The sequence below is a fragment of the Meriones unguiculatus genome, chromosome 12 (genome assembly GCF_030254825.1).
Source record: "Meriones unguiculatus strain TT.TT164.6M chromosome 12, Bangor_MerUng_6.1, whole genome shotgun sequence".
Classification (NCBI taxonomy): Eukaryota; Metazoa; Chordata; class Mammalia; order Rodentia; family Muridae; genus Meriones; species Meriones unguiculatus.
Genome location: NC_083360.1, coordinates 8,072,203 through 8,081,738, shown reverse-complemented (window position 1 = coordinate 8,081,738; position 9,536 = coordinate 8,072,203). Strand labels below are relative to the sequence as shown.

Sequence of the window (9,536 nt, the reverse complement as noted above, 5' to 3'; positions counted from 1 at the left end):
AAGTGAATAAATGTATGGACCTTAATTTAATAATCATTAGTACAGAGTTTAAATATATGTGCGACAAGTACCTATAGTACAAAATCATTTATATTACTTAATATTAAACTGAATTCTCCAATAACTTAATATTATTGTGAAATAAGCTAAACATACATTTTAGAAAGGAGAAACATTTCATGTTTCAGAATTGAAAATACTCCTATATCTATGAAGTGACATGTTAAGATGCTGAGTTGGTAACCGCCTCGCAGAAACAGACCTAGTGTTTAACATGGTATTCAGACACGAAGTCGGTGTGGTGACCTTGTCAACGGGTAGCATCGTAGCCCATCTTCTCTGTGTGTTTAGTGGAGACACAGGAGCAAGGGGATAGACTCTGAGGTTAAGAAAAGAAAGTTGGCAGAATGGTATCATCTGGTGCTCCCTGGGATGGACCAACAATCTGCTTCTCTCTAGCAACACGTATCCTCAAAGAAGGCTCTCTCTCCAGTCTATCTCTAGAAGGAAGCAGCAATTGGTTCAGTACACATGGATGAGTTCACACAAGAAAATTTAATTGTGGGAAAAGATTGTCATATCTCCTAGGCACAAAAGGAAACTTGAAACATATTTCAATCAAGTTTTAGTTTTATTAATAATTCATTTAATTTCTATATAATAAATAGCTTGAATTTCTTGGACACTTTTGGTATAGTGTAGATCAGGGCCGGAAGTCAAGATGTCTGTGCTATATTTCAAATGGCAATTTGCTCAATCATTCTGTTGTATCCATGCTCTCACAGCAAATTCCCAATACCAGATCCTCTTGAGAAATATTTACTCAGCTTCAGAATTCATTGCAAGACATTCTTTGACCTTTCCCTCTCTGTCCTCCATTTCTTCCGCCTTCTGCATAGATTCTCCATATCTCAGCTCTCATTCTCAGGAAACATCTTTTGGATTCTGCAGCAGTTGCTCCAAAGGTTCTCTTTCTAGTTCTTAGAAGATTCTATATAGCACACAAATTACTTCAAAACTTCTCTGCAGCAGAGGTTTTGGGTTCTTTATTATTATTATTATTATTATTATTATTATTATTATTATTAATTCTCTCATTTATTTACTTTTATTTTTGGATTAGCACTCTTTAATGAGACTGGTCTCCTCGGTACGAGCATTTTGTTAATCTGCAGCTTGTGTCGTCCGGGCTTTGCTTTCCGCTCCACAGGCGTCAGATGGCAGCGAACCGCGAGCTCCGTGGTGCTCTTGAGGCAGGGGCTCCACATGCTCTCTTCTGCAGGAAGCCCCTGTGGGAGCCGCAGGGGCTGGATCCAAATCATGTGTTCAAGCACTTTCAGTTCTGCGATCACTGAGGGGATGTTCTTGGGAATCTGAGGGCTGTGTGCCTTCTGTAGTCGAAGCATCTTGATCGTGTCTTTCTCCCAGTGTGGACGTCTTTTCCTTTTATTCTTGTAACAATGTGCAGTTTATGAGGGTTCTGGGGATCTCCTCCATATTTTTCATTATCTTCTGGTCTATTCTGAAACACTTTATATGGGATTCTTGATCTGTACCAACGAGAGATCCCATACCTTTTTTCACAATCTGTATGTAGTCTGTCTGGAGGGCTCTGAAATACAGAGAGCAAAACCCCAGCCCTAAGTGTAGTAATTCTTCTCTTTGGAGTCAGCGACCACTGTCCCCAGTCTGAGTGTCCCTTGTCGTTCAGGTTTTGGGTTCTTTAAACACTCAGTTGTGTCATGTGAATACGTTTTTGTTTCGGTCCCCAAGTGTGAGATGTGGATTTTTTTTTTTTTTATCCACTTCTGAAAACAGCCTCCTGAGAGGGCTTCTGATCTTTGTCAGATGGAAATGTCTCCTGTGGGGGGCGTGGTTTAATCAGCTTAAAAACCGTCCTTGTGTGGACTTTAAGAAGGTATAAATAGGAGCCCAGAGACTTGGAGAGAAGGCTGCCCTTCTGTGCTTCACTTTTTTCTCCCAGAGAGAAAAGCTCTAGAGAGCACTGTGTGCAGCTTCTGCTAAATCTCGCTGTTCCTGTTAGCCCTTTGCTGAGAGCTGCTGCTTTCTGTTTGCTGTTGCTGGACTGTTGGAATCCTCATGAAGAGAGGAATGGCCCCAAGGGATTAATTCTGAAAAGGTCAACATCTCCTGCTCAGGTGCAACCCATAGCCTCAGTATCCAAGTGGAGTTCCTAGTAAGGGGAACAGGGGCTTTCTCTAGCATGAACTGAATGGCAGGCTCTCTGATCTCCTCCCCCTAGTGGAGGGGAGAGGTGCAGCCTTTGCAGGCCACAGAGAAAGACAATGCAGCCAGTCCTGATGAGACCTGATAGGCTAAGGTCAGATAGAAGGGTAGAAGGACCTTCCCTATCAGTGGACTAGAGGAGGGGCACAGGGGGAAGAAGAGAAAGGGAGGGTGGGATTTGGAGGAGATGAGGGAGGAGGCCACAGCCAGGATACAAATTGAATAAATTGTAATAAATGATAATTACATATATATATATATATATAAAGGTCACCATCTTTTATCCCTTCTAACCTTTCTCTCCTACCTAAGATAGGGGGTTTGAAGAGATGTAAAGGCATGAAATTTTCAGGTAAATGGTGGGACCTGGAAAGGATCATCCTGAGTGAGCTGTCCCAGAAACAGAAAGACACACACGGTATATACTCACTCATATAGACATATAATATAGGATAAACCTACTAAAATTTGTACATCTAAAGAAACTAAGCAAGAGGGACTAAAATGCTCAATCCCCATCTTGAAAAGAAAAGAGGATGGACATCAGAAGAAGAAGAAAACAGGAAACAAGTTAGAAACCTGCCACAAAGGGCCTCTGAAAGGCTCTGCCCTGCAGACTATCAAAGCAGATGCTGAGACTTATGTCCAACTGTTGGTCAGAGTGCATGGAATCTTAGGAAAGAAAAGGAAAATAGTAAGATATGGAGAGGACAGGACCTCCACAAGGAGACCAACAGAACCAGAAAATTTGAACACAGGGATCTTTCCAGAGACTCATACTCCAACCAAGTACCATGCATGGAGATAACCTAGAACCCCTGCACAGATGTAGCCCATGGCAGTTCAGTGTCCAAGTGGGTTCCATAGTAATGGGAAGAGGGACAGCCTCTGACATAAATGATTGGCCTGCTCTTTGATCACCTCTCCCTGCGCGGGGAGCAGGCTTACCAGGCCACAGAATATGACAATGCAGCTACTCTGGATGAGATCTGATAGACTAAGATAAGAAGGAAGGAAAGAGGGACCTCCACTATCAGTGGACTTGGGGAACGGCATGAGTGAAGAAGGGGGAGGGATGGTGGAATTAGGAGGGGAGGAGGGAAGGGTTTATGGGGGGATACAAAGTGAATAAAGTGTAATTAATAAAAAAATTAAAAAACAAACAAACAAAAAAAGAACCCTGAATGAAGTAGGTGTTATGAAATCAAAGGCTAGACTTCTCAGAGGATTTTTGTAACTTTTCTAGTAGTTCTTACTTGGATTGGTTCTACAAAATATCTCTCTAATATTAACTTTGAACACTATCACAACTATACAATTTTAAAGATTCATTTACCATTTTCTGCTCATCTTCAGTCCTTATAATCGACTTCCACTTTTTAAAAAAAATATTTATTTTTATTCACCTTATACTCGGGTTGTAGCTTCATCCCTCCTCTCATCCCAGTCCTACCTTCCCTCCATTATCCCTCCTCTTTTCCTCAGAAAAAGGGAGCTTTCTTTACTGTCTATCGCAGCTCATCAAGTCACATGACCACTTAGTATGTCTCCTTCCCCTGTGCTCTGGCAAGGCAGTCCCAAGAGGAAGAATTGATCGAAAACCTAGGATGTGAGCCCTTGTCCAATGCAGTCCTGACTTCCCATACTAGGGACCCATATGAAGCCTAAGCTGTCCATCTGGTACATTATTGTAGGAGTCCTAGGTCCAGTTTGTTCATGGCCTTCATTTTAGACATACACAATTCTATTTCAAATTAAATTATCTCTATTTCCATGAAAATTAATACTTTATTATTTATTTTATGTATATATTATTCTTGTTTTATTGTCTCTCACTTCTTTCCTATTTTATAAAAATAAAACATATGTTTCAATATCCATTGAAAGGTAATAGCAATGAGGATCCAAAAATAAATGAATGAAATAGCAGATATGTCACTCTGCTGTACATCTTGAATATTCACCAAACATATGTATCCCGGAAATTTACTCACAAATCAATGGGTAACATTGGAAGGTGATAAAACCATGAAGAGAAAAAAGCCTATTTAGAGAAAGTTAGGAGGTTATAAATGTGCTTTATAAGTGTTTATTGAGATTTGTCCCTCACCAATAATGTGCTCCCATAGAGAGATAAGAACATATTCTTTAACAAATTTAAAAGTTCAGCCACATATTTGCAAGACAGAATTGCACACAGCTCCTACTTCTAATCAGTTCTTGATTCTATGTCTTCACCTTTTTACCTCATTCCTTTCTATGCTATCCTTAATCATGTGGAAAGCTTTTTGCCAATGCAGCATCCCTTAGGAAATTGTGAACTACCATCAGAACATCCTGAATATGGCTTGACTGTGGCTCCCAGGGATTCAAATATTTAAATACAAGCCCAATTATAATGTGTTAAGAGAGTGAAACTTTATTTAAACAGTGATTTCTAAAGATTCTGCTTTGTGCAGATATGTAGGACAACACAGTTCATAGTCCAATGGCTGAACAAGGAGAGAGACCAGAACAGATGTACATATATCTGCTTTGTGTCAACAATCACACCCTCTAGAATACACCAGCAGAAAACTGTAGCACTTGGGCTTGGCATCCAAGAGTTGGGGGAACCAACAAAATTACATATGGATTAAAATTGACCTATTTGGTAGCTTTATGTTATACCAACAATAAATGGACTAATAAAGTCATAAAGATTCAAGTTATAAATTGTGTGCAAATTGTATTATTTTATGGGCTATCTGTTAATGAAAACAGCAATATAGTGAAAATATAAAATATTTGCAGATATTTTGGTATTGTTACTGTCTTTCTGGAGTTCCTGTCCTCTCCAGGTCTTACCATCTCCCCCTTCTTTCATAAGATTCCCTGCCTTCTGCCCAAACTTTGGTTATGAGTCTCAGCATCTGCTTTGATATACTGCTGGGTAGAGTCGTTCAGAGGCCCTCTGTGATAGGCTCCTATCCTGTTACCTGTTTTCTCCTTCTTCCAATGTCCATCCTGTTTATCTTTCTGAGTGAGGATTGATTGTCTTACCCACAGTCCTGGTCCTCCACATTGCTTGGTTTCTTTAGGTGTACAGAGTTGTGTAGGTTTATCTTACATTGTATGTCTAGTACCACTTATAAGTGAATATATAACGAGTGTGTCTTTCTGTTTCTGGGATACTTCAATCAGAATGATCTTTTCTAGATCCCACCATTTGCCTGCTATGGCTTGGCAAAGCTGCACCCCCCTCAAGGGTAGGTATTCAAAGAGCCAGCCATTGAGTTCATGTCAGAGGCAGTTCCTGTTCCCATTACTAGGGAACTCACTTGGATACTAAGATGCCATGGCTTGCATCTGAGCAGGGGTTCTAGGTAATATCCATGAATGGTCCTTGGTTCAATGCAGCCAGTCCTGAGGAGAACTGATAAGCTAGGGACAGATGAAAGAGGAGGAAGACCTCCCCTATCAATGGATTTGGAGAGGGGCTTGGAAGGAGATAAAGGAGGTAGGGTGAGATTGAGAGGGAATGAGGGAGGGGGCTACATCTGAGATACAAAGTGAATAAACTGTAATTAATATAAAAATAATAAAAAATATTTATAGATATTTATCACTGTCTATATAGTAAGATTTTTTTTTGCCATGATTTTATTAAGTAAACAATGAAGCCATCTAGTTTTCACAAGTGATATTAAAGCAGTGGTATGGTTAATAACAACTAAATATTATCAATCTTTGTGGACAAATACTTCAAAAGAATAAACAAGATTATTATTGGCTTCTATACTCAACAGAAAGAGAATTCCAACAGCTCATTTCCATTAGAGCACAATTTCTGAAATATTTTATCCTAACTTTTCAGAAATGAGCAATTATTGGAATTGAACTCATTGACCAATATCAGTGAAGGTCTCACTTTTTAAATTGTGAGTGACATTTTTAGCACAAATCAATCCATGTGGTAGGCTATTTTTAGGGAGAAAAGAATAAATGAGAGTGCCCTATCATAATTTCCTTATTATATTAATCTCAAGCTCTTCTGTGGATTCATTTACTGTGATCAATCTATTTCCATTTTTACCAATGGAATTTATTCTCCAAATTCAGTCAGACAATATTAACTTTGATACTGGCCAATAACATTGGCATGTAAAAATTATGTACATATTTCTAATGAAGAAGTAACACTCTCAGCCACGCTGTTAACTATTGTTATATTTGTCCTTCAGGGACGTAGAGGATGGGCCTTACAACCAAAGCTTTCATTAGAAATACATTGATGTTAACACTATAATTGTTCTTACTATCAAAGCTCTAATTACTGTTCATAAAAGTTCCACATGAATGAGCTAAGCTTCTTTCCATTTCCTAGAGTGCTACAGAAATGTGCAATGAGCATGTTAGTTTTTTTAAGCAATAAACAATGTATGTTAAAAACTTTAATTTCCGAAGTTCATTTAGGTGTCATCCACCCAAAGAGCATGGATGACACCTAAATGAACATCTGTACAAAGTCCCAATTTATTTCTAATATCAGAGATCAGACCTCTACTCTTGCCTGATGTGTCTAAAACAAAAAGGGGGAACTGTAGAGAGCTGCAGAATGCTATGCCTTAAAGATGGAGCTGGTTTCTGCCTTCCACCTTCCCAATGGTGAGTGCTCTCTGTCACCAACAATTCCACATTTGGCTAAGGCTGAGGATCTGGCTTGCTTCCATGTATGTGGACCTATCTGCATTGCCCACGTGGCACACCTGGGTTGGCTACCCAGAGGCTATTTAAGCTGTGGGCTGGCTTTCCCCAGGGTCCGAGGATTGTTCAATGTTCCTGAATAAACTGCATTGAAAAAAAAATAAAGAAAGAATTAAAAAAAAAAAAAAAACTTTAATTTCAGAGTATGAGTCTCTCCACAAGTAGTGTGTTTTTTTTTTTTTTTTTCCTGTTTATCTAACTTGGAGGCAGATCAAATAAAAAAAACGAATACAAGCTAATATGCGTAGACTAAAAATAACTTTTTATTTCAAAAAAATCAAGGAGTCAAGCCATCATAATTTTTCTGATCACAAACTCTACCAAGACCACACAGATTTTAACGATCTATATAAAGAATATAATTTATTTATCATTTTTATGATAGCACTAAAAATTAATCAGAAAATAATATTATTTTTCTATTATATTTGTGTCATTAATGTCTTTCATGTTTGCTTTTGTCATCTGGTTTTAAAACCATAGTCATATCGTGTCAAGTTTCACAGATACACTGTTTTATATTTCTTCTACTAAAACAAAGCAAATATATCTTTTCAAACTCATTAAAATATTTAACATGCAATCATACAATAAGGGATTTAACGTTAGAGTCATTATAAGGTTGAGATTCCTTGTAGGTTGTCACATATTGATATATGAGAAACCACAGCTCATCAGGAAATCTCTTTTTCAAGAGGTGATGACCATTACAGAAGACTACAACAAATCAAAATGCAGAGCTGTGGGGTCCATTCTCTATACTTTATAATTCCTGTACCTAGTGTTCAGAGTCATTGTGGAAAATGGTGAAAGACAGATTAAAAAGTGTCAGGAAATAAACAAATTATAATAAATAAAAAATAAAAAAGAAATAAAAATTAAAATTAAAAATAATTTTAAGAAAGATCCAGAGTTTTCAGTTACACTGTGTCTCCTATTAAGGTCAGAAGCTCCTCACATCAATATTACTGCCTAAATATGAACTGAACAAGGACAACGACATGAGATGTGTGCTTATGGGAGTGGAAACATTCATGAGACATTAAAACTCTACACAGTGACCTAGGCCCAGCTAAGGAATGCTGAAGCAGGAGGACAAACCTTCTCCAGGGAAGAGCACACCATTTTTAAAGATTTTAATACCAAACAGTAATCCCTGAACACATGTACATAAAAATCAGATGCAGACTGAACCAGTTTTACCTACATATTTATGTTGAACTAGTTTTATCCACGTATTTATGTATATACACTTAATGAAAAAAGACTCCATGTATTTGAAAGAGATAAAGGATGGGTATATTTTAAGATTTGTAGGAAGAAAAAAAGGAGAAATACAATTATCTATTAATCTCATAAAATTAAAAAAAAATAACTTTTAAAGGGGGATCAAAAGCAAGGAATGAATTTAAAAACTTGAAAATCTATAATTAAAAAATACCTCCCATGGTTTTTCTTCATAATTGCTGTTATTACTACAATGTCAGAATGACTAAATGGTTTTTCGTTTTTGTGTGAACTGAGGCAACTGTTCTGAAAATAGACATCCTTCACCAGAACATGGTGGCTTGTTCTGTCTGTATTTACAGACAGAGACACTGCATCTATCCTGCTCTGTTTATTGTTTTTATTTTGACTTTATACAGTATCCTAAAGTCATAAAGAATAATTGATTGGTGTTTTTTGCTTAAGCCATGGAACTTCCCATCAGTCTCTTTCCTTTACAACAATTATCAGATACTCTTAGTGCCCAAAAATTATTGGTTATTTATCATTTACCCTCTCAAAAAAAAAAAAAAAACAAATTAAATGTACATCTTTAGACCCGTAGTAAATTATTCAAAAACACTATTTATAAAACAAAATCAATATGAATGTGTTTTCAAAAAAGTTTCTTTTTATTTTCCTTTGGAATTCATTTTTAGTTTCTCAGATTGCTTTAGTTATGATTATTTTTGCAAATATTTTTCCCATCTGGATTATGAGCACATTGTAGATCAGCATTTGTATAAATTGAATCATGGAAATGTTTGCACATGAGTAAAATCTGCACTACTGTGGTTTGGGATAAGTAATCAGCTGTACAATAAAAAAATAATAATAAATAAAATATGCAAATGAAAACTTCAATAAATTTCCCAGATGGTTTTTTGTGATCTAATTTGCTTACTTGGTCTGCAGTATTTTTTCTTTACAATTATAGCTTTAAAGGGATAATTTTCAAAGTTTTCTCACACTTTCAAGAGAAACCTAATACAATTTCCCAAATTAGTCAAACCCATTACTTGCAGCTTCTTGTACTCACTTCTATAGATTTTTTTTAATTTTTATTTTTTACAGGTTTTGAATAGATGAGGAGATTATTGTTTTCACTACATGTCAGTATCTACTGTTCATTAGATAAATTTGCAGTTCATATTTTTAATTTCTTTTCAAAATCAAAGGTACTATGATTTTTTCCAAATATTTTTGTAAAAAAGGCGTTGACATAAAACTCAAAGCCACACTTTGAATTTTTACGGTGGCTCACATACTTTTGAGTA

At 36.8% G+C, this 9,536-nt stretch overlaps 1 pseudogene; it reads right to left on the bottom strand.

The window, feature by feature from the left end:
- Positions 1-1,094: 1,094 nt before the first annotated feature.
- On the bottom strand, positions 1,095-3,677 carry LOC110566821 (large ribosomal subunit protein uL30m-like; annotated as a pseudogene).
- Between the last annotated feature and the right edge of the window lie 5,859 nt (positions 3,678-9,536).